The sequence below is a fragment of the Lynx canadensis genome, chromosome X, assembly GCF_007474595.2.
Source record: "Lynx canadensis isolate LIC74 chromosome X, mLynCan4.pri.v2, whole genome shotgun sequence".
NCBI classification, from domain to species: Eukaryota; Metazoa; Chordata; class Mammalia; order Carnivora; family Felidae; genus Lynx; species Lynx canadensis.
In genome coordinates, this window is record NC_044321.2 from 17,406,990 (window position 1) to 17,433,434 (window position 26,445).

The following is a 26,445-nucleotide window of genomic DNA, read 5'->3' on the forward strand; positions in this document are numbered from 1 at the left end:
ATTACAAAACTCAATTTATGTGAATCAACTTTGAAGAGAGACAAAGTCAATTAAGTAGTCCTCTGACTTTTTGGCATTAAGAATATGTTTACTAATTCTCAAGTTCTTTATCCAACATGCCTTACCAAGCATCTGTTTATAATTAATGTGATACACCAGTCCAGAAACCCAGGCTAGTTTAAGGGAAAGGCTAGAACTCAGTTACCTTACTTAGAAAGAAAATCTAGGTTTGGCTGTAAGTCCTAAATGTAAAAATTCCCTCCCCCCCAATAAAAAAGTACAGTATTAAAGAAGTAGTATAAAACTGTTTGCATGTCTTTATTCAAAATGAAGTTTGGGCCAGTTAGTGCAGCTGACCCAAGCTAGTGTTGATGAAACCACAGTTTCTGATTTGTTCCCACCAGGGCATTAGACTTCCCTTTTTAAAGGATATAAGCAGACTATAGTCATCCACCCATTTTGTAAGTGTACGAGACTTTGATTATGGGATATATTACTGTAAGTTCTTCTTCACAATTGGAAAAACAGTTCAAAGCTCACAGAGGGCCAGCAGGTCAGTATCCTCATGCCCATGTTAAACTTGGCTCATTTAAAATGAGAGTCACTTTGGAGATTATTAGCAAGAAAATCCAGTAGAATTCCTTTTATGGTCTTCATTGCCTTATTTAAGGAGAATTATATCTTATACCATGAAAATATGAGTTGCTGGTAATAAAAATCATATGTTAAAGCAGTTTCCATGTGAAGTGTATGTTGGCCATAATCTCCATAAGGAGCATTACAAAAGGTATACTGTTGGTGCAGGAAAAGGTAATTACCATCTACTACCTGCCAAGCCCTCCCAACATTCACATTTATCAGAGATTATGGAAGAGACTGGTGAAGAAATATCTAGGAGCCATGTGAGGTCTCTGTAGGACTTCTGGCAAGCATGATAATACATTTTTTAGTGTTATGATGATTACCAAAATCAGGATACTGTTTTCTAAAATTTAACTAAAGATGAGTTAGAAACTTCATTTTGACTGTCATCTATGTGCTGCACAACTGCTGTAACTAAGTATGTGAAGTTTGTTCAGTATTCTACAAACATATTGGGGAAAATACTTTAACTCTGCCATTTTAAGATAAATTGTGTTGAAATTTGCACAGCCCTCTGAAATAGAGAATTCTGTTCAGAAAACATATCATCATGGCCACAGGTAGAAGTCATCGATGATATCTTTTTCGCTTAAGCCAGCTACTTCCCAGTTCCCTCTGGCCATCGCAGGAGGGAGTCCTGGAAAGGAGAAGGCGCATCCTAGGGCCTGAAAGGAAAACCCGGGCCCACAGAGCATCTATAGTTAGATGGCTTTCGAGTTTGTTCTTCTAGTGTCTCTTTGCTGTTTTCTTGATTGAATTTATTTTTACCTTGTACATGCACTACTAAATTGGTGAGGTTTTCCTTCAGGTTCCCAAATGAGTCAAGTGGGCAATTTTTCGGTACTTTCCATCTCTTTCAGTGTCTCTTTTTTTGTGGAATAACTGTGATAAGGCAGAACAGTCTTAGCAAGTGTGTCTATAAATCTAATATTGCACATTTTGTCTTCACAGTTCAATATTTTGGGGCATTTCATGCTATTTCAGTCAGATCTGCTTCACTAAATGTGGCCATGCACTATATTTCAGGGCCCCATTTCTTTCTGGGCATTTTTCCCCAGATCTTTCGCTTGATGTGTCAATGTTCATCAAACCATTCTCAGCAGAGCATGCGTTTCATGGTTGTCTACTAGAAGATGCTTTCTATTTAATAGAATGTCTGTCTGCCTTCCTAATGATGGTTTTTCTGCATTACTGTTTTTAATATTTAGAAGTGTATGATTTGATAAACACTTCACTTGAGAAACACCAGCTTTAAAATCCATGTTTTCAAAAGAATCTTCAAGGTCTAGTTAAGGGGTGTCGTGTTCATGGCTGCCCTGGGTTGGCCATTAGGACCTAGTATTCCAGGCTTATTATTCAAATCAAGCTGCTGGGTATTATGTCAACAGAGCAAAAATTATATACACGAAAGAAGCTGTGGCCATCCCACCAGTCTCAGGCTTACGGCATGCCTTCCAGCGCAGAGCATTCACTATGCTGCCCACAGGTTGGCAGGCACCTGTGCTTGTTAGAGTCAAGCAGGGATGTATTACTAACTGTCATGCTCGAGGCCAGCATTTGCTTTGACCTACTATAGTGAATTTGCACTTATCCAGCACAGACCTGCAGAGGACATAAGTTTTGTGTCTCTAGTACACACGTTTTTTCTCAGCTTACCAAGAAATTAAAGCTAGAAAGTATCAGGCAAGTGGGCAGAAGGAGTAATGGAAGAAAATGTGAAAATATAGCCTATCTTCTGCTTTAAGGATGAAGAATTATGTCATCACCCAAAACCCTGTCTTATCATTTATGTTTACCTTAACTTTATATAATGTGATCTATATTATACAGTGCTTACAAGTTTACAAAGCAATCTAAAAAGCAAAATGTACCTAAATCGGTGATCTAGATGTGTTTTTTTTTTTCAATTTCCCTGCTTATGAGGTATAATAGCCTTCTTTAGAGCAGTCTTCAATCTGTGTCTTCTCATGGTTGGACTACTTTTTCTCTTATTTTGAAATTCATGTATTTAACTGAATCATACTATGATTTTTCACAGGCAGAACTCATTTTGGTGTAAAATGGATGGTATTAAAAGTACACACATGAGACCTGTCTTGTTTTCCTTTGACTTAAAAGCCAGCTTACATATTAATTATCCTGACCTACTTCACTGGCATTTGGGAGAAGACAAGTAATTTCCTATTATCCCAATTAGCAGTTTCGAAGCTTACTGAGATGTGGGCCTTATAATACCTCAGTTATATTAAATTATAAATTATGTCAGCCTGTGCAACTTCCAAGGAGTATAAATCATTAAAGTGTGGGACAAAATATAAAGATATACTTCATTCTGAAATCAACTGCTGTAACACTAAAATACTGTTTTGGTTAATACAGCTTGAAGTCTACTTGGGATAGGTCTCTTTTCTTTGCCATACTAGGCAGTTTAGATGAGGTTTTCAAAAGCCTTATCCTTTAATCCTGCTGATTTCCCTCTTGGCAGTTGTAAGAATACTCTTTACTAGCTATACATTCTTGGTGCCTCCATGTACTCAATGAAGTTATAATGTGCTCTTTTTCATTGTCTTAGAGATAACTTACCAGTATTCTCCCTTAATTTACACATGTATTAGCTTGGTCTTAGGAATGTATAGCAAAACCTACAGCTGTGGGGGATGGGGTTTGTGGGGGTGGAGGTGGAGGGTGGATAAAACCTTGTAGCTACATTGCCCATCAGGTTATCTGGCCAAGATACTTACTGATGCTCTCAAAATGAGATTTGCTGAGAAATGGTTTTTAAAGTTATTTTTTTAAATCTAACCTCCTTTGCATAGCATTGGTAAGTTAAGAGTTGTGCCAAGTATGCAGCTCAGTGGCCTAATATCTTAAATTATCTAGGCAGAGAGGATAGATAATGACTGCCAATATAGTGTAGAAGAATATAGATTAATCCTCTTCAATCATTTTAAGGGTCCTAGAGTAATTTCCTGAAGAGTTTCTAAAAGCTATGAATTTTATTTTTTTAAGAACATTCAGGTACAAAGTATGTGGGCAAGGCGAAAATATTCCTAGAATATGAAGTTGTGTTAAAGGATAAAAAGGAGCAAGTTGAAAATAAAGAAAAGTGTTACAGCACTTTTTACTATTTTATTGATTGTCAAGATAAATTATGCACCAAGAATTTAGAAGGGCATAATCATCAATATTATCCTAAATTATAGTTCAGGCCTAAAAGAACAGATGGAAAAGATATATAAGCAATGTGAATAAAAAATATGCATTAAAGTCAGAAAAAATAGCAGAGAACCTTAACTTTGTCACTTTTGTGAAGTTTAAGGGCATTATTCTTGGCTGGTTATGTAAAAAGTATATATAGAGAACACAAAAAATTCTAGAAAGTAGTAAACAAATGTTCTCTTAATACCATATTTTCTGATTTTGAAGAAATACTGTTACAGAGACATAAAACCCTAAAGACTAGATAGAAAGTAGGGTCTAGCTATAATGCTGATACTGATTATAGGTTGGATTTGTAATCATACCTCCCTCAGTTTTGGCTTAGATGATGAGGAAAAATTATTACCTTAACTTACAGGATGTTCAGAGGTGGGGTTGTTCCAGAGTGAATTTTGTGGCTCTGCAGTGTAAGACTGTCACTTAACTTTTCTGTAATGCCAATAGCTCTAAGCATCTCTTCTTATAAGACAGCATCCAGAGAGCCAAAGACCAATATCTAAAGAACCCTATCTGTAGTCCTTTTTCTGTAAGAACAAGGAAAGCCTTTCCTAGATCCTTCCAGCAGACTTAGCTCCATATTTCATTGTCCAAGGTTTCATCATATGCCCAAGTAGCAAGTGAAATGATTATGAATAGTTGAGACTAACCTTGATTTAAGATCATAAAGAAAAAACTGTACCAAACTGCTTATCGTTACTATCCACATGAGCCTGTCCACTATTATGTATGTTATATCCTCAAATATATTTGTTCAAGCAGTGTGGCACTCTTTTAATATATATATATGCAAACATATACCCCATATCACATCACATCATTTAAGTCTTGGCACTAACGAAATGTTAGATCTATAAAAGGGGATAAATACTATGTAACCCTTGCGGTGCCTGGGTGACTCAGTAGGTTAAGCATCCTTTTTTTAAATTTTTTAATGTTTATTTATTTTTGAGAGAAAGAGAGCATGAGCAGGTGAGAGGCAGAGAGAGAGGGAAACACAGAATCCGAAACAGGCTCCAGGCTCTGAGCTGTCAGCACAGAGCCCGATGCTGGGCTCAAACTCACAAACTGTGAGATCATGACCCAAACCGAAGTCACACGCTTAACTGACTGAACCACCCAGGTGCCCTGTAAGTGTCTGACTCCTGATTTCAGCTCAGGTCATGATCTCTCAGTTCATGAGATCAAGCCCCTGCATCGGGCTCTGTGCTGACAGTGAAGAACCTCCCTAGGATTCTTCTCTTCCTCTCTCTCTGCCCCTCTTCCACTCATGTTCACTCTCTCATGCTCGCTTGCTCTCTCTCTCTCTCTCTCTAAAAATAAATAAACATTAAAAAAATAATAAAATAAATATTATGTAGCCCTGAAAATATAGCAAGTTAGATATAATAATTATTGACATTTGAAATGAATAAGCATATTTTCCTCTAAACACTAAGTGATCGGAACTTAGAATATATTCTCTGGAGATATTCCTCCTCAGTTTAAATCCTTGCTTTGTGACTCTACCACTTGCAAGTGACATGATTTTTTTTTTTTTTGCTTCTTTTCTTTTTTTTTCTTTTTTTTTTAATATGAAATTTTTTGTCAAATTGGTTTCCATACAACAGCCAGTGCTCATCCCAACAGGTGCCCTCCTCAATGCCCATCACCCACTTTCCCCTCCCCCCCAACCCCCATCAACCCTCAGTTTGTACTCACTATTTAAGAGTCCCTTATGGTTTGCCTCCTTCCCTCTCTGTAACTTTTTTTCCCCTTCCCCTCCCCCCTGGTCTTCTGTTGAGTTTCTCAGGATCCACATATGAGTGAAAACATATGGTATCTGTCTTTCTCTGCCTGACTTATTTCACTTAGCATAACACTCTCCAGTTCCATCCACGTTGCTACAAATGGCCAGATTTCATTCTTTCTCATTGCCAAGTAGTATTCCATTGGCAAGCGGTATGATTGATGAATTTTTTTTTAATTTTTTTTTCAACGTTTATTTGTTTTTGGGACAGAGAGAGACAGAGCATGAACGGGGGAGGGGCAGAGAGAGAGGGAGACACAGAATCGAAAGAGGCTCCAGGCTCTGAGCCATCAGCCCAGAGCCTGACGCGGGGCTCGAACTCACGGGCCGCGAGATCGTGACCTGGCTGAAGTCGGACGCTTAACCGACTGCGCCACCCAGGCGCCCCTGATGAAGTTATTTAACACCTCTGGTCCTCAATGTCTTCATTGTTACATCAGGTGATAGCAGTACTTGAAGTTAGGTAAGAGTCAAATGAGGTAATACCAGAAAGCACTTAGTTTCCATATCTGACACACTGTAGGTCTTCCAATAAATTTTTTATAACTATATAATTTATGTAGGTTTTATGCATATTTGGATTTGGGCAGTGAGAGCAATTATAATACTTAAATAGTGAATTAATCCTGGCAAACCTCAATAAATAACATTTACCTGACTACATGCCCTAACTTTGTTCAGTTCTAGCTATTGAGTTGAATCATATGAATTGCTGTTTTTATAGGTCAAAATGATGAAATAGCGGCAATTTTGTACATTTCAACATAATATATTAACTGTATCCTAGGAGCTAAAATAGAAATGTCCCTCACTTTACATTCTTATCACTCACTCACTACTCCTTTCATTTTTGACTTTGGACATTTGAGAATTCCAAATAGCAACAGCCTTCTATATGTTTACTGAAATATGTATTTATACACCTTGCCAATAAGGTCTCATTTCAAATATTTTCCCCTCAAAGATGAGTTGGCCATACGTTTGTGGGTCTAGTTCTGGGGTTTCTATTCTATTCCAGAGCGGCTGCACTAATTTGCATTCCCACCAACAGTGCAAGAGGGTTCCCGTTTCTCCACATCCTCTCCAGCATCTATAGTCTCCTGATTTGTTCATTTTGGCCACTCTGACTGGCGTGAGGTGATACCTGAGTGTGGTTTTGATTTGTATTTCCCTGATAAGGAGCGACGCTGAACATCTTTTCATGTGCCTATTGGCCATCTGGATGTCTTCTTTAGAGAAGTGTCTATTCATGTTTTCTGCCCATTTCTTCACTGGGTTATTTGTTTTTCGGGTGTGGAGTTTGGTGAGCTCTTTATAGATTTTAGATACTAGCCCTTTGTCCGATATGTCATTTGCAAATATCTTTTCCCATTCCATTGGTTGCCTTTTAGTTTTGTTGGTTGTTTCCTTTGCTGTGCAGAAGCTTTTTATCTTCATAAGGTCCCAGTAATTCACTTTTGCTTTTAATTCCCTTGCCTTTGGGGATGTGTCGAGTAAGAGATTGCTACGGCTGAGGTCAGAGAGGTCTTTTCCTGCTTTCTCCTCTAAGGTTCTGATGGTTTCCTGTCTCACATTTAGGTCCTTTATCCATTTTGAGTTTATTTTTGTAAATGGTGTGAGAAAGTGGTCTAGTTTCAACCTTCTGCATGTTGCTGTCCAGTTCTCCCAGCACCATTTGTTAAAGAGGCTGTCTTTTTTCCATTGGATGTTCTTTCCTGCTTTGTCAAAGCCATACAGAGAAAGACAGATACCATATGGTTTCACTCTTATGTGGATCCTGAGAAACTTAACAGGAACCCATGGGGGAGGGGAAGGGAAAAAAAAAAAGAGGTTAGAGTGGGAGAGAGCCAAAGCATAAGAGACTGTTAAAAACTGAGAACAAACTGAGGGTTGATGGGGGGTGGGAGGGAGGGGAGGGTGGGTGATGGGTATTGAGGAGGGCACCTGTTAGGATGAGCACTGGGTGTTGTATGGAAACCAATTTGTCAATAAATTTCATATATATATAAAAAAAAAAAATATTTTCCCCTCAGAGTCCTCCCCTGACAACCCAGTCTGACCCAGATGCCGCTTCACTACCATAGCCACCACCATTCTTTCTCTGCTATGTTACCCCATTTTATATTCTTCACAGCTTTATCACTATGAGTACAATACCAAATATTGTTCACTGATTTATTTTCCATCTCTGCCTAGCAGAATATAAGTTTGTGAAGAGCAGGGATTTTATTCCTGTTTTGTACACCCAGTGCCTAAAATGATATATGGCCATGGTAGGCTAGACACTATTGGATGAGTGAATGAATAAGTGAATGAATAAATAATAGCTAACCCCTTTTGTCACCAATGCCTTTCCATTTTAGTATATAACGGTTAAAGCTAAAGTTAATGTTCTACCCATCATGTGACTTAAGACATGAATAAAACCATTGTAAAATTCATTTGGGTATTTTTTTTTAGTTTTTTTTTCAACGTTTTTATTTATTTTTGGGACAGAGAGAGACAGAGCATGAACGGGGGGAGGGGCAGAGAGAGAGGGAGACACAGAATCGAAACAGGCTCCAGGCTCCGAGCCATCCGCCCAGAGCCTGACGCGGGGCTCGAACTCACGGACCGCGAGATCGTGACCTGGCTGAAGTCGGACGCTTAACCGACTGCGCCACCCAGGCGCCCCTCATTTGGGTATTTTATAGAGAAGGACAAGACTGCATGTTCAGAATACTGTCTTCATGCTGGACATCACAAAGCTGGGATGCAAATAACTGTAATTACTGCTCTTTTTAGTATGGCTCATTTATAGTCACCTTCTCTCCTACTGAAACCATACTCTTCCTGATTTAGTTGCATTTCAAAGACGAAAGCCATGAGAAAATGACATGAGAGATAACCAGTTCATTGTTGGAAACCAGATCTTCCAGCACCCCTAGGCAATTGTTTTTCCTACCAAAATCTGCTGTCTGTGGAAAGAAGGCTGGCCCCCTTGGTAGATGAAGCCGCCTAGCTTCATCCTGATTCATTTGTAAAATGTGTTGAAATTGCAACTTGTACTTGAATGAATAACCAATAGCCCTGCATTGGCCAGGAAAATAAACTCAGGAATGTTAATAAGCAATGAAGCCAGATTTAAATGGCAAAAGAATGAATTCTAGATGCTACAGAGTCACACCAGTAGATGTGGCCAGGTAAGAGTTGAAGTTCACATAAAAGGATGATGAGCCCTCACCAGTATAGTTAGGACAAGTTATGATTTACACTTTGTTTTACCAAGAAACTTGATTAGGTTCAGCCACTGTTTTACTTGCTAATATTTTCACATATCAGAAAAGCAAACCACGTTTCTTCAGGTCATTATTAGCATATTGTCAGTTTCTCAGTGGAATAATTTTCTATTTTATTTCGTGAGAACCTGTCCTAAGTTCAGTCTCCTTTTACCTTGCCAGAGAAAGCTGAAGATCATCAATGCTTCCCCTTTTTCCTCTCTACATATGAAATCTACCTCATATGGTCACCAACTACTAGAAGATGGTAGATTAATACATAACAGGATTGTTCCATAAAACATAGCTTGGAAGTTTTTAAATTTCCCCATGTTTTTCTTTTATTGTTTTAATTGAAAACTAATAACTTTCTTATTGCTAAATAAATAAAACAATGGTGAAAGCAAAAAGCTACCCTCTCTCCTTATTCTACAGAATTTCTGTTCAAAGTTAAGGTTTTAAAAATTAATTCTCATATGACTTTGTTTTCTTCATGTATCTTTTTCCTGTCACTCAGTGTGAGTAGGGAGGTAAGGTATGGTTTAGTTGGTTTTCAGTTAGTTTTTCCTCAGAAATTTTTTTGATATGATCATAGTTTATAATATAAGCAACAGTCTTGTGAGATAACTTACCACCTGAGAACCCAGCCCCAACCCCAGCATATGTCACCCTAGAAAATGCAGCAATTACCTGTTGACCTTTTCAAAAACAATAGGAGGAGAAGTGTGAGAAGCAAGAAATGATAGTGCCTGTTCATGCACAATTACACCCTCTTATACACACCCGCACACTCACTGATCAGAAGCTCCTTGCCTACCTGCCTCATGTCTTGGTGCCATGTGACTTTTGCCCACCCTTCTTTATGAAGGTCTTCCAATAATGTCATCTTATCCCAAAGCTCTGTGCTGAAAACAGCTAAGCCAGAGACAGCTAGCTAAAAATCGTAGCAAGTCTAGCCTTAAGAGCTAGAATGTAGAACTCAGAGATTGGCTTCAGAACCACTGTGTCTGATGGTCAGAGTTTACCTGTAGCTTTTGGCTTTAAATTATAAAACGTTAACCCTTCTACTAAACTATCTTCCTTATTTTTCCCAGTGTTCTCATTAGCTGCATTCTTCTGGTGTTTCTTATGTTAGGACATAGGCACATGTTAGTTGGGCTTTAATAGCTCAATCTATTTTATTCTAAAACTTTTCCTTTAATGGAAGAATACTCTTATTGTGTCATTCATAAGAAAACAGTGCTTATTACTATGTATTTTAAGTGCAAAAGTGACACCTTGTCATAAAAAAGTATTTTAATATTTAAAACTCATACTTGAGGACTCCTAGAAGGTTCTTACCTCAGGAATGTAATATGACAATTTTATATGCATGTGTTTCTATTACAAGCACAAAGTATGCCAATAAAATGAACCTTCTGAGTTATTTCACAGAATTTCTGAGAAATTGCAGAATACTTGAAAGTAAGGATGACAGTTATTAAACTCGTGGATTAAGTTCAGAGCTACAAATCCTTTAACTTTCTTAGTCATGGATTCTCTAACATTTCAATATCTATATGTAGCTTACTAAAATGTAAACTAAACCTTTATACTGTACTTTTGGTTTGCTGTATCAATGTATAGTCTAATTAGTTCTCAGCATGTATTCATTTATTCATATTCATATATTTGACAGACATTTTTTATTGTTTATTTACTATATACCAGGTACTATGTTAAGAGTCTTTCTTCTATAGCTCTTCCATAAGTCTACTTACAACAAAAATTTATAAATTCTCTTAAAGAAATAGGAAAGATATTCCTTTCTGATAACATGGAATAGAACAAAGAATTTAAAGTATGCAGCATCATTGTTATCTTGTACCAGTCATTTTCCCAAGTAACCAATTAATAATATTATAAAAATGATTCTTTGAGAGATGGCACATCATATTCTGTGTTCATTTTAAGGTACTTATCACTTATGCAAAAGTGATAAAACTGGTTAGAATAGATAAAACAGATCACTTTTAGAGCTATTTCTGCTTTGGCTCATTCCTTGAACATTATGGTTGGGGGAAAATGTATTCTGGTTACTCAGCTATTAATGATCAGTTTGTACTATCATCAAAGCAATATTAATCTATGGTCAGTATTATACTATACTGGCCCTAATACTATACTGGCATAGTATTATACTGACCATAGATTAATATGTCTTTGATAATTGATAAGATCCTTCCTAATTTTACAGCAAACTAACATGGAGTTTAATTTTCGGAAAAATCTAGTATTAGCAGAGTGCCTAATACAGAAAATTATGTTGTACTTCTATTGTCTGTTTTAGGGAAATATCAACCTTAGCTTTTTAAACAGTTTTTCACTTAATTCCACATTTATAATCCCTAATCTTCCGTGATGTTGAATCTGATATTTTTATTGTGCTGTTTTCTTGTTTGGTAAATCATTCATAGAATATATTGACTTAATGCCTAAGATCTATTCAATGACCTCCAAACTTTCTCACCCATGAGTTTAATGGCTTCTTTAGCTATATTTTTTTCCTTAAATTATTGTTGTGGTTGTTCTTGGCCTAATTTAGAGTCTATTCTAACATTATAAAATGGGTATTTTAAAGCAGTCATTCACTTCAGGATTCTCAGTGACAGAAAATAGCCCACAACTTGGTATCCCTGAACTTAAACTTCATATCTTTTTCCTTGAGCATCTCTGCTGTTTTTTCCTTGTTTTTTAACAATGCCAACACACAGGGGTTTTTTCATGCCTTTTCTAAAAAGAACAGGGAGGAGAGCAACTTGGAATGAGTGGGGCTTTAATACAACCCTCTGCCAACTCTGACAGTAAGTCCCACCCCTCACTTTGTACTCTATTGTCTTCTTACACCACATGGAGTTGCTGGGAGCCATCTCTTGATTTAGCATCCTGGGTTCTAAGACTCTTTTATTAACCTAATTAGAAGGATTTTTGCCCCAGCACTGGAGGTAGGAAAGATGTTTACCATTCCAAAAATAATTCTATACAAATACTAAATATATTTGCTGAATAATTAAGTGAAAAGTTAGGCTTTACTTTGAATGCTTCTTTAAATGTGTAACACCTTTTCTGGGTTGTTGTTGTTGGTGTTGTTTTCTTTTTTTTATTTTTGGTATATACTACAGCGAACAGTATCTCTCTGGTTAATACTGTAGAACCCATTTTAAATGCTTTATATTAAGGTAAATAATTCATTTAATGGAGTTTTTTTTTTTTTACTGGCATAGGCATATAATATGTGCCATGCTGTATGTAAATATGCATAATAATTAGCCATCTCACCCTAGAACTTAGAGTTTTAAATATTCATTTTCCCACCTAATGGAGAAATACTCTTTATACACTTGAAAAATTATTATTGAGACTCTGCTTGCATATTTTAGGCACTCAGAGCCTACTGCCCCCAGGCAGGGCAATTCATGTTGAACAGTTCTAGTTAAAAATTCTCCCTTGTACTGACACAAAAGCTGACTTCCTGTAAGTTTTCCACTCTTGGACCTTGACATTGCAATTTAGAAAACTACACAAGTATTTGAATGGCTGATATGTGGAAGAGGGCTAAGATAGTCTTTGAAGTTTCAGAGGACATAATAGGTGGAAGCTACGGGCGGGGGGGGGGGCTTTTTGATTGATATGAGGTGGAAATTTTCCAATGGTTGCATTTGCCCATGAATGGAATATCTCTTCTAGTCAGTTTAGTGGGTTCCCCATTACTCATTGCTTAAGAGGAGGCTGAGTAACCAGCTACCAGTCAGGGCTTCCCAAGCTAGTTGGACACTTGAACCTGATGACTTCTTCCATCTCTAAAGTTTTATGGTTCTCTTCAACATACTGGCCTTGCTTTTACTCTCACTCTAGTGCTGTGTACATTGTACATGTCCAAAACTATACAGTGGAATTTTGTTATCTAGCATAGTTTGTGTGTTTCATCTCTGAACTGAATGCACATAATCACCTTAACTTTCTTTTTTTTTTTTTAATTTATTTATTTTTTATTTATTTATTTTTTTTTTATGAAATTTATTGACAAGTTGGTTTCCATACAACACCCAGTGCTCATCCCAAAAGGTGCCCTCCTCAATACCCATCACCCACCCTCCCCTCCCTCCCACCCCCCATCAACCCTCAGTTTGTTCTCAGTTTTTAACAGTCTCTTATGCTTTGGCTCTCTCCCACTCTAACCTCTTTTTTTTTTTTCCTTCCCCTCCCCCATGGGTTCCTGTTAAGTTTCTCAGGATCCACATAAGAGTGAAACCATATGGTATCTGTCTCACCTTAACTTTCTGACACGAGTTCTAGATAACTCACTATTCTGGTTACCTTCATCTGTATACCTTGTTTCCTTTTAGTGTCCCCTTGCCAAGTGTATGGGAACTAGTACAGTACTTTATTCAAAAAGATATCATACAAAATTTCATCATATGCAAGGCATGCTGCTCTTGGCTTTCCTCTTATCTCCCAAACTAGAGATACCGTCCAGAAAGAAAAGGCCAGCTTAAAATGCTTCATTTTTATTGAATCCATGTTGGTCCTTCTGTTGAAATTAAAAAATGAAACTCCTCCCAATAATACTCTATTCTAGAACTTTTCTATGTGTCTATAACAGATTTATCATTTTGTTCTCTTAGAACCCATGCGGAGTATTGTTTGTTTGGATAAGAGACCTCTCTTCAAGCCTTAAGTCTTGAGGGATTCTGACAGTGACCCTAAGATAATTTCCAGAAAGTTTGTTCAGTTCCTAAAATCATTCTGCTCATTCAAAGAGACCACAAGTTGGGTCTTAGTCATCCCTTATGTCAAGAAACACTTCTTTTTAAATTTCCCAGTTTGAAGACTTACTCCATACAGGAAAAACCTAAAATATTTTTGAAGCTGTATGTTTCTACTTTCTTATGTTATTTTTTTTTAAAGAAGCTCTGTCTTCAGGTTTTTCATAAGCCTCAACGGAACATTTGCCTTCCTGACACTCTTTTTATAAGGAATCAGATTATTTTCTGTTTGTTCATTTCTAGTAGCCTCTTCTTCCATCTTTTATAGAAATCCTCCTTCAACTAAAGCTTAGAAAAATCTCCTTGTAACTATCTTGACTTCAGCTGCATCTCCTTTCCCTGTCTTATAAGGACAATTTACATTTGTAGTACTGGAATTTAATTTTTTTAAACTACTGACCATCAAAAACTAGTATTTGTCTGAAGTTTTAAAATAGTATTTCTTATCATCTAGGATTCATATTTGAATGTGTGTTTTCTCTCTTCACCACTAGAAAAACAAAAAGAAAACCCAAACTGATAGGGCTTTTTCTAGTCCCCTTCACATCTAGAGTGATGCTTACTTCTTCCCTGTGGTTCAGTGTTAGATCCCAAATAGATTTTACTAGTGTCTTTATATTTTTGATTCATGAAATTATCAGAATTTTCATGCATGCAGCAATTACTTACATTTATTAATCTCATTTTTAATACAGTACTCTTGTTGTACTCAGTATATTGGTGACAAGCAAAAAAATATTAGAGCTTAAATTATATCATTTTTTATTTTGTCATCTTTGGAAGGTTTCATAGACACTGATCCACCAGTTTTTATTCTGCAAATAAAGGGGAAAGTGGATATAAAAATCAGGTGACTTAATTATGACATTTTGCAAGATTTTTAATCCTTTTTTCTTACATCCCTGAATCAGTACCAGAATGTGTCAAGATAGAGTGTTAAAATCATACAGACCCTGGCTGTCTACAAAAGTCAGTAGGAATAAGGAAAGAAGAATGGAGATTTCTACTAACTTATTATTTTTTTTTTCAACGTTTATTTATTTTTGGGACAGAGAGAGACAGAGTGTGAATGGGGGAGGGGCAGAGAGAGGGAGACACAGAATCGGAAACAGGCTCCAGGCTCTGAGCCATCAGCCCAGAGCCTGACGCGGGGCTCGAACTCACGGACCGCGAGATCGTGACCTGGCTGAAGTCGGACGCTTAACCGACTGCGCCACCCAGGTGCCCCTAACTTATTATTTTAGATCAGTGTCCTGTCCCTGGTGAGCCATAGTTCTTGGTCAATTGCATTCACTGTTTCCTAAGAATTACCATTTCTATACATAACCCAACTCACATCCATTATGAGTTATAGCCTCAAATTAAAGAAACAAGTTGCATTCACACCTCTTCATCTTAAGCCCTTTTTATAAAATAATAATGGTGGTAAAAATCTATACTATCAGTTTCTGCTCTAAAAAGCCTATGGGGTAAAATTTGAATATTTTTGTTTATTAGGTTACTTGCTATAATGTATCCAGTGCTAGATATTTGCTGCCTATATATAAAGGATAAGGCTATTTCTTGAAGGTGATCTCTTTTATTACAGTTTTTAGGGAATACATGGTAAGATTTTATAACATATGATTTAATGAAAAGTAATGTTGAGTTCCACTGTCCATGTTCCTTGAGCTTTTCACAAAAGCCAGTGATATACCTCTCCCAAATGAATAATTAATATAGCTCATGATAAAAATAAAAATAAGCAAACAAACTAGATTTGGCCCTTCAAAAACTGCATGCCTATAGTTCATTGAGCATGCGTGTATTAAACAAGGTTTATAGCCTGTACCTCATTGTCATGGAACCAACACTAAACAAATGCTGATTAAAACTATTCGGGGGATTTATGGCTTACAAAATACTGTATACTGTTGGAGGAAGAAAGACATGGGTATCCAAAAATTGATTTCTGATCAACTATAATGAGGAGAATGAAAAAGAGAATGGAATAACTATTCTTCTATAATTCCAGCCAAAATTTAGTAATTCCACCTATTCATTTGAGCTGTGAGTTTTTAAATCACTTTCAGGTTTTTAGAGTTTTTTTAAAGAAAGTTTTATTTTTCAAAGGTTTAATTATTTTGAGAGAGAGAGAGAAAGTGAATGCAAGCAGGGGAGGGGCAGAGAGACAAGGAGACAGAGGATCCAAAGCAGGCTTTGTGCAGACAGCAGAGAGCCCGATGCAGGGCTTGAACTCAGGAGCCATTAGATCATGACCTGAACTGAAGTCTGTCGCTTAACCAACTGAGCCACCCGGCACCCCAGGTTTTTAGAGTTTAATAAATACACTCCAGCAGTGATAATGAGACAGGCAAATAACATGAGTGACGCACTATTTAAACATCAGTAATATTTCCGCTGGTGACATATCACAGTCTTCAACTTGTGAAATGTGTGAGGAAGTTCTACGCATTACTGATATTCAGAAATATCTTTTTAGTATACTGAGATGATTAACACCAAACCAGGAGCTTTAAGCCAGTTACACTATTTTTACAAAATGCAAAGCTCTTCTATTTTACTCTGTCTTAAGTTTAAAAAAGAAAAAGAAAAAAAAAAAGAAGGAAAAAAGACAATGCAGTTTGTTTTACAGTCAGTCATCAAAAGCCTAATAAAGAGGGCTTGGTTAATATCCCAAAGGTGAATCATAAAGCAGTCATAAACCAGATGTTTTTAACACATCATATATCTGACCAATGAGTAAAAACTCAAGAACACTTTATTATATTTGCAGTTGACTTTCACAGAGTTAAAATGATGAGTATTGTGCCTATAAAGTTATAATTCTTAAGGATAAAGAATGGGAGCAATCTGGAAAAGGATTCATATCAGAAAAGGAATAGGTTGCCCTTGAGTTTGCAATTGTGACTTGTTCCATTGGTTTCCAACTTAAGTACAATTATGATGTATTTATTTATTTGCCTAACCAAGCTTTTATTCTATCCATTGCTCAATTTCTAAAGTCAGAGGTTGTTTGTATCTGACATGCTTGGATATTACCCCCAATAGCTCATAATTCAGGTAGTTATTGCCCAATTAAATGAAAGTGTGAATGATATAAGCCATTAGGTTTGTGAAACTATGTTATAATTGTCTCTAATAAGTGACTGAATCTTTAGAAAAGCCTCTTGAGTGATCCAGTGATATAAGAAATCAGATATTTTTAGTGATTGGAAAATGCTTATTTAGAATTAAGATGATCTCAATCCAGCTTTCAAAGATTATTAAAATAAAAGTACATTATATTCTAAAAGTTAAAAAGGAATGAACAAATGGGTAAATCACTCATATCTTTGGGTAAATTTTGGCTACTCTTTTTCTGTTAAATTCTCAATATTTTATGGAAATACTGAGATGAATAGATGTATAATATGGCATTTTAAAATAGTAACTAATGGTTATGTCATAATTGTATCTATTGTACCTGATCCATGTGGTACTGAAACCTAGTCATTCAAAAAATCTTCTTAAAGAGTAAATTTTAGACATGGCAATAAACCCTTATCAGGCAGTTTGGCTGCAAGCCCTTGTAATATCTCTTTAGTGTAGCAAAGTGATAAGACTTTTTTTGGCAGTAGTTCCTTCTAATCAGCCTCTGTCAACAGAGGACCTTTAGAGAGTGTAGTGGTAGCTATATTTATAATTAAAAATTCATCCTCAGTGAGATTCTGACTCACCTCATCTACTTCTAGTATGAATGACATGTGAATAACTTGACAATCTAGGTCATTCAAAGAAAACACCCTTTGGCAGTGGTTAGACTATCACTTCATATAAGGTCTAGATCATTCTTTCTTGACATAACAGTGCCATAAATAGCAGTCTTTAACCTCAGTGACCTATCTTCCTAAGGTTCTCTCCTCTGCCACATAGTTCACATCAAAGACTTGATGTAGATCTTCTTACTAGAATTGAAAATCTAGTGAGGTAAAACTTCTTACCAAGTTGTTCAATACAGCTCTTTATTTAGTGTTCAGCTTACATTTCATATTCTTAGACACTAAATTAAAATGTATTTTAATTATTTAATTCAATTCAAGTGATATTTATGGAGCAGCCACAATGTTTTGAGTACCCACTCTGCTAAGTGCTGGAAAAACAAAGATTTTTTTGAAATCACATAAACAATGTTTGTCATCTAATGGGAGAGAAAAACATCCAGATGTAACAGTATAGCATATTAAGTGTTTTCAAAGATAAACATGTTAAGTTCCACAAAAGCCCTTAAGAAGTCTTGATTATTTCTATCTTGTGAAATCAGACAAAGCTTCAAGGAGGATATAACATCTGAGCTGGATCAGTAAAATTTAACCAAGAGGGAAAAAAAGGGAGGGGTGCATTCTATGTGGTAAAAAAAAAAAAAAACACATCAACAAGGGCAGAAATGGAAAAAAAGAATAATTTATTTTTTTGAATTCATTTATTTTGAGAGAGATAGAGAGCATAAGCGGGGGAAGGCAGACAGAGAGGGAGAGGGGGAAAAAAGTAATTTAGAGAATATGTTTCTCAAAAAAACATGATGGAGAGCCTGTGAAGATCTCCTTAGGAAGATGACAAAATCAGATACCAGTTTCAGCAAGGTCACTCTGATGGCAGTGTGGAAGATGTATTGATGTGAGAGAATGCAAGTGTTAGGGAGACCAGTTAGTAAATTATTTCAGCAGTTCAGATGAGAGAGACAAATGTGGAGGCAAAAAGGTATCTGCTACTGGAAGATCAACAGGTAGACAGTAAGGTTTGAAGAGTCTAATGGAAGTTTGGAGCACCCCCAATGGGGAATTGGAAATTGAGCTAACCAACCACTAACAACTGGTCTGCCAAGTAGTCCTGAATGACCAAAAGTCAGAAATCAAATTTAGAATAGTGCCAGTCAGCTTGGATATACTGTTTTCTCTAGCATTGTTTAGTGGCCAGGCAGGAATAAGAAAGAAGATGGTTGATTTCTGGAAAGTGTATGTATAGTACGTTTTCAAGAGGATGAGGAAATTGAAGGGTCTAGTCAGAGCGGTCCAGATTGGATAAGGAAGTGAATTCAGGAGAGGGCTGTGTTCTTGAGATCAAAGATTAGACATAATAGAAAAGATAGAAGGAGAGGAAACTGGAATCAAGAAAAACTGTAATACTTCAGAGGTGATGTGATTCACCATGATGACAAGTTGAAATGTGTAGTGTTTTAGGATTTTACAGCAAGAACCAACAAAGAGGGCACTTATTTCAAAACAGTCTTCAATATCTCACTTTTATGTTTGCATCTTGAAGAAAAAAATACTTAGAATACTTTGCCACATTAGTATCTAAAGTAAGCTATCTAATTGCAAGAGGAAAATACCCATTGATATGGGAAATAAATCCCATTTATATTATTATGATTCATTATGTATTTCAGTTGTTAAGTGAAATATATTTGATGAACATAACTTCTATTATAAGGAAGTGAAAACTGAAGATGTTTTAACTTGCTACCTCAGCTCTAAAGTAAGTCTTGAATTAACCTGCTTCATTCAGGTTTACAGCATCATTAACCGATCAGTCTTTGAATAAAATAATTTTAAAGATGATATCAGGGGCATTCTGAATGGAATGACTGATTACATGTATTTGCCCTCTACTTTCAATGGTGTCTCAGGAAAACTCTTTTTTCCTTCGTGTGAACTATACTTGTCTGTTGAATGAAAGACATTTTAGGGATTTATCTTTTCTATAAAGGTATGCTACATAGTCTGGACTTGAAATGCAATCTGCAAAGCTAGTCTTGCTCATAAATCTGAATCTTTCATTATTTTCCCATGTAGAGAGAGAAGATATCTTTCCACATGGAAGAAACACTAAAATACAATTGCCTTCCCTGAGGTAAAGCCAATACATCTATAGTGTGGTGCATTTTGTTTAAATCTCCTATGTTTAGTGAACAGTAATCTATCCAAATAATAGCTGATTTAAATGAGAGCTAACTAGTAGCTGATGTCCTTATATAATATAGCTCGTTTAATCCTCACAACAACCCTAAGAAGTAAATATTGTCACTGTCCTCATCTTCTAGATGAGGAAACAGTTTAAAGAACATGATCCAGGACTCCCAGCTAGTTAATAGCAGATCTGAGATTCAGACTAAGACATCCTGACAGCAGAGTGAATGCTCTCAAACACTTATTGCCTCCTCAGATTTATCACTTTAATTCAGGTTAAAACTTAGCAAAATGTGTCATGTTTGATCTATATAAAAGAAACTAAAATTTTTACATTTTATTACAGCAGGTCAAAATCATTATTAATATGCTCTATCAAGTAAGGCAAAACCTGTGTACCACTTTACCTTTTATTACTAAAAATTGTAATTAGTGTACTTTCTATTTTTAACTTATGAGTATCCCAAAATCATGTACCATGACATATGTAATCAGTGAAACAACTTGAGTCCACCACTTGAGTCAAAACTCTTTTTTCATATATTCAAGTTTGACAGGATTCCTTTTACAGCTAATTTGTGCCAAGTTAATATTGGGATATTAGACAAAAATTGCTACTTGTGAAGAATTAAGTCTTGAGACCAATTTGAAAAGTATTTCATATGGTAGCCAAAGTTTTTATTGCAGTTTTTCCTTCCAGGTTCCTCTTTATCCATCTTCCTTGAAACAATCCAAATATTTCTGCCTTTTTTTAAATCAGCTCATGGATCTTTTTATTTATTTTTGAATCTTTTGGTGGAAGTAGAGAGTGGAAGGAAAGCCACAGATTCGGGGGTACAGTCAGGAGATGCCACTGATTTTCCTAGTTCCTCTTCACGGATGCCAAGTCTGAGGATTTGTGGGTTACTTGGTCTTCTCTCGTGATAAAACACTACTTCCTATTCGCTTACGAATCCAGAAAGTCAGTCAAGGAACTATTAACACATGCAATATTCACACTTACGTATGTTTCCAACTTCTAATTTCTCACTTTTCCTATACAGTAAGTAGTATCAAATTACCAAATTTGGAAATTACCAAAGTGAACTCTAGTGAAAATCTCACAGTTTCAGCATTTTCTTTTACAATATTGTATGTAGAAGCACTTTACGAAGTGAAAAGCAAACCAGAAATGTGTTAGTATCACAATCCTTGTTATTACTAAGCTAACAAGCTAAATTGATTTGCCTTCAGAATGTTTACACTAAACTGAAGAAGAGTAAAAGTTGTTCAGGGATATTTCTTAGAATTTTTTAAAAAGGAGTTCTAATTAGATTATATGACTTTTTTAAAAACAACAAGGTCTCTATCAAACTCCTAGATGCTATTTAAGAAAACCAAATTCAGAAACTAATGAATAAATTACTACTTGAGAACTGGCTTTTGATTTGACATTTCAGTAGTAACTGATGTGGGTATCTGTAACCCACCTTCCTTAGAAGATTGCCATGGCAACTCCTGAGGTACAGTACCAGTACACTGAAGCTTCAGGCTTTGTCAGTGCTAAATACAGAAGCTGCATTTGATTTCAGCTTGTCTGTTTCTATGGGGAGCAATGTACCACAGTTCTTTACACTTCCCAGGTTTACTTTTACATTACCATGGAGACCAGATCTGCCCACACAACTAAGATCTGAAACCATTCCTAGTATGGCTAAAACTAAGGCCTTGGAAACCAAGGCCTTCTACAATTAAAGTGCATTGTTTTGTTGAAGAAGAGTTCCTGCTTCTGCCTTTGAAGTGTATTGATTTTCCACAAAGAGAAAACAGGCCTTCTAGTCCTGTGCTGAAGATTTACAATAAAGAGAAAGAAAATGTCATCATGACACTTTCCTTGGTCAAGTTCTGGTTTTGTGTTTATTTATGGTGTATATTCTGCATAGTCAATTACTAGAGAGTAATGTTTCATTTCAAATTATGTGACAGTTTTACCTAATAGTAGACACACTTAATGTATACTTTTATGGTCGTCTTAAAATGCTGCTTTTAATTTGAGTGTGGGATTGTGCAAATTTGTTTCTAAATCCAGTGTTGGTGTCTTTTAAATTAGTTTTTCACTTGCTCACAATAAAATATGTGTGAGAAGTCATTCTAGAAATTTGATCATAACTATACATGGATTTAACAAGAAAGGATTGGTGTCATTTATCACTATAAATCCAGTATAACACAGCCAGATAGAGCTGGTGAATTATTTCTGGCAGATCATATACACCAGTACAACTGTATTGTAATGTATCCTTTTTTTCAATTTTTCAATTTTGTCTTATTGTGGTAGTAATGTGGTCCTGTGTGTGTGTGTGTGTTTGTGTGTGTGTTATATACACACCAGTATCACAAAAAGGGCCAAAGTTCTACAGAGTTTTTTGATAATCATATTTGTTAAGGAGTTACTAATTACACCATAGCTGCTCCATGCCCTCCACCCAGTGGCACCAGTCAAAAGAGATGGTAAGGGAATCTTAAGTGGAACTTGAGAATCCCAAATTCACCCCTTGATTTGCACATCCTTACAAATTCTTATACTTTGTTTGATTTTTTTTTTACCCTAGAGAAGGGAGCATGGTCCTTGTTTTCATGTAAATATACTAAATAGGAATGTTTTTAAAGCCTGGCTTCAGTGAAATATGGAATTGTCCTTAATTTTTTAAGGATATTATAAATAACCTAACATCACAAAGTTGCTATGAATTCATTAATTTATAAATGGAAAACAAATGTATTAGTATAATTAGATTTTTTGTTTTGTTCACTAGCAGGAAGTTAGCAATTTATTCCTGTATTTGAATACAAATTAAGTTGTATGATACAGAGAACCTTCTGACATTTCAAACATTTGTATCTTGCAAAATGAACTATCATCCTAATGAAGTCCCTGTATGATTCTAGTTTTCTGTAATTACACTGATGAGTGTGGAATTCAACATGAGATGCTAAATGTTAAACACAGATATAGCTGGAAACTTTTTGCAGTAACTATAAAGTCATTTGTATTTGTCCATAAGAACGCTGAGAGTCAGCATATCTCTAACTCTTTAGTAAAACTTACTTTCTTTAAAAGGAAAGTGCTATACAATTTTTTCAGGAGGGAAAAAAATGAAATTCCTATATAATAGGGAATTTTCAGTTGTTTTTTTTTTTTTGAGAGAGAGAGAGAGAGAGAGAGAGAGAATGAGCAGGGGAGGGGCAGAAAGAGAGGGGGACAGAGAATCCGAAGCAGGCTCTGTGCTAACAGCAGAGAGCCTGATGTGGGGCTCAAACTCATGGTTGTAAGATCATGACCTGAGCCAAAGTCGGATGCTTAACCGACTGAGCCACCCAGGTGTTTGCTTCTTTAAGTTTTGTTTTGTTTTGTTTTGTTTTTTGAGAGAGAGAGAGAGAGAGAGAGAGAGAACATAATAGGACATTTTTGAAAAGTATTCTTCATATGTTCTTAGATTCTATAGTTTTCCATCCCAAATGCACGATGAGTTTGCTGATCCAAAATAATTTCAAGACAACTAAGGTTGAGTTTGAATACTCATTCTAACTTCTGATTTTTTTGCTAAGATGGATGTTTGTGCTTATTTATTTACATCTATGCTATATTTCTTTTTTTTTTAATTTTTTAACACTTTTTTTGAGAGACAGAGGAAAAGAGCATGAGTGGGGAAGGGGCAGAGAAAGAAGGAGACACAGAATCCGAAGCAGGCTCCAGGCTCTGAGCTATCAGCACAGAGCCCGATGTGGGGCTCGAACCCACAAACCGTGAGATCATGACCTGAGCCAAAGTCGGACGCTTAACCAGGAGTCACCCCCGCGCCCCTATCCATGCTATATTTCTAAGAAACATGATTTGATAGTGATTTTTACCAAAATAATGTTTCTTCTTACCATTTATGCAGTACATTTTGAGTACTTAAATGTCATAATTTCAATATCATAATATGCAGAAGACTTTAACAATGGGGATTTATGATAATAGTTTATGGTGTAATAACTATGGAATGAAAAATAAGAGAGAATATGAAACTATTATTGATTAAGGTGGGAAATTAGATTTGTGATAGATTTGAGGTAAAGAAAAATAGGAATTATGATAAGTAACTGTTAAGATACAATTTTTTTAATGTTTTTTAATGTTTATTTTTGAGAGGGGGGTGGTAGGGGCAGAGAGAGAGGGAGACACAGAATCCGAAGCAGGCTGCAGGCTCTGAGCTTTCGGCATAGAGCCCAATGCGGGGCTCAAACCCACAAGCCGTGAGATCATGACGTGAGCTGAAGTCAGACACTTAACCGACTGAGCCACCCAGGCACCCCAAGATACAATTTTCGGTTCTTATCTACGTCCCTTGAATTTTCTCTTTGACCTTTTTTGTCACTTGTTTTTGTGGGAAAGGTATTTTTGGTTATCGTTATTGCTACAAAATTTAGTTGGCAAGGCCCCTAGAGCAGTTTCTTCTTGCCAGTGTTGTTAATGAGGAAATAATCCCAAGTATCAGGTTGGTATGCCAAGGAGGTCAGTAACAAGCCATTTTGAAGTTATTAAAGAGGGAAAGTGAATATTGTAAATCTTGTAATATTGTAAGCTCACCCAGAAAAAGTAAGTAGAAGTCTATTTCAAGCTTCTACAATCATAAACAATGTTATAGCATGAAAGGAGAAAAGGTCTTTAAATATTTTTAAATGTTTTTTTAATGTTTATTTATTTTTGAGAGAGAGAGAGAGAGAGAGAGAGAGAGAGAGAGAGACAGAGCGTGAGAGGCGGAGGGGCAGAGAGAGAAGGAGTCACAGAATCCGGGTTATTTAGGCAGGTGTGGGTGGAATCTAAGCGTTCCACAGGTCGTGGTGAGCCCAGCGTCCTCCTACGCCGCCATCTTCCTCCCTAGAATCCAGGAGTCACAAAATCAGAAGCAGGCTCCAGGCTCTGAGCTGTCAGCACAGAGCCCCACGCGGGGCTTGAACTCACGGACTGTGAGATCATGACCTGAGCTGAAGTAGGACGCTTAACTGACTGAGCCACCCAGGCGCCCCAGGTCTTTAAATTTTTAACATAAGAATTACTCTTTTTCTTCCTCTACTCCAAAACGTGCACACAGGCGCCCCCACAGCTCTACACATGCTTTGATGTTCTCTGGTTGAAAAGAATTTATTTTTTTTTTTAATTTTTTTTTCAACGTTTATTTATTTTTGGGACAGAGAGAGACAGAGCATGAACGGGGGAGGGGCAGAGAGAGAGGGAGACACAGAATCTGAAACAGGCTCCAGGCTCTGAGCCATCAGCCCAGAGCCTGACGCGGGGCTCGAACTCCCGGACCGCGAGATCGTGACCTGGCTGAAGTCGGACGCTTAACCGACTGCGCCACCCAGGCGCCCCAAGAATTTATTTTTTTAATGATTATTTATAATTGAGAGAGAGAGAGAGAGACTGTGAGCACACAAGCTGGAGGGGGCGGTGGGGGGGGGTGGCGGTGGACAGAGAACCTGGTGCATGGCTCAAACACATGAACCGTGAGATCACGACCTGAGCCAAAGTTGGAAGCTTAACCGAATAAGCCACCCAGGTTACCCCCCCCCAAATTAATATTTTCCTCACCTTGGCAGATCAGTACCTCTTTTTCCCCTCACTTAGTCTCAAGGGATGTCATGATACTGGAACTGATAATGATATTTTTTAATAGAAGTAATCCCACCAATATCAAGATGGCAGTACTTTGGGGCACCTGAGTGGCTCAGTCACTTGAGTGTCCCACTCTTGATTTCGGCTCAGGTCATGATCCCAAGGTGGTGGGATGGAGCCCCACGTTGAACTCTGCACTGAGCATGGAGCATGCTTGGGATTGTCTCTCTTTCTCCTTCTACCCCTCTCCCCTGCTCACGTTCTGTCTCTCTAAAATAAAACAAAGTAAGATAAGATAAAATGAAATATTTTTTAAAACATGGCAACACTTTGAGGATAGTAAATTAGTTTAGTATTAGAATAAGAATAGGGCAGACTCCATAAAGCAAAACTTCACAAAGATCTTTGTTACTACTAATTTAAAAATATATATGTCTTCATTTATTTTGGATCAAATCTTTAAGAATAAAGTTCTGCCATTGATTGCCTACTTACTAAAGAAGCTTAGGCAATAGTACAATTTGCATAGCATCAAAATTTATCTATCACAATCATGTTTGCTGATCAGAAACTTGGCAGAAGCCATAGAGCAAAGTCCTTTGTTTACTTTGATTAGATTCTGATGGAGTGAACATGCTAAATGTATCTTTATAACCCCCACTCCCCAGGTACAGATACCCTTAATACCCTTACCTTTTATTCCAAAATGTCCAATTTGGAACATTCAAGTCAAATGTGATGGGCAAATCAAATAGGTTGGGTCACAGAAGTATAACCAGTGTTCTGAAGACATTTTTTACTATCCAGTCACATAAGTGGTTCAGGTTTAGATAAGATTGGAACTGCTTTTTTAGAGTGTTTATCAGGTAGCAAAGAGAATTTCCTAAAAGGGTTATAAGCACTACAGAAAACCCACTGAAAGAAATAGACAAGAAACCAATTGAGATATAGTTGGCCCCAGTTTGCCTTTTCATTTTGGCAGACCAGATATAGTAACAGATGAAGTGTTGTCAGTATCATTTACCTGCTCACCCCATTGGCGGTTCTTACCACTGAGCTATTTCATACCAGTTATCATCCGGAGTGAATATGACCTATTTAATTATATCCTTTTACTATAATCATGTAAGGTGGTAGTAGAGGTTGAAAA

At 36.7% G+C, this 26,445-nt stretch overlaps 1 protein-coding gene across 4 annotated transcripts in view; it reads left to right on the forward strand.

The window, feature by feature from the left end:
• CNKSR2 (connector enhancer of kinase suppressor of Ras 2) overlaps window positions 1–26,445 on the forward strand; it is a 311,777-nt gene that overhangs the window by 266,454 nt on the left and 18,878 nt on the right. The window lies entirely within an intron of this gene.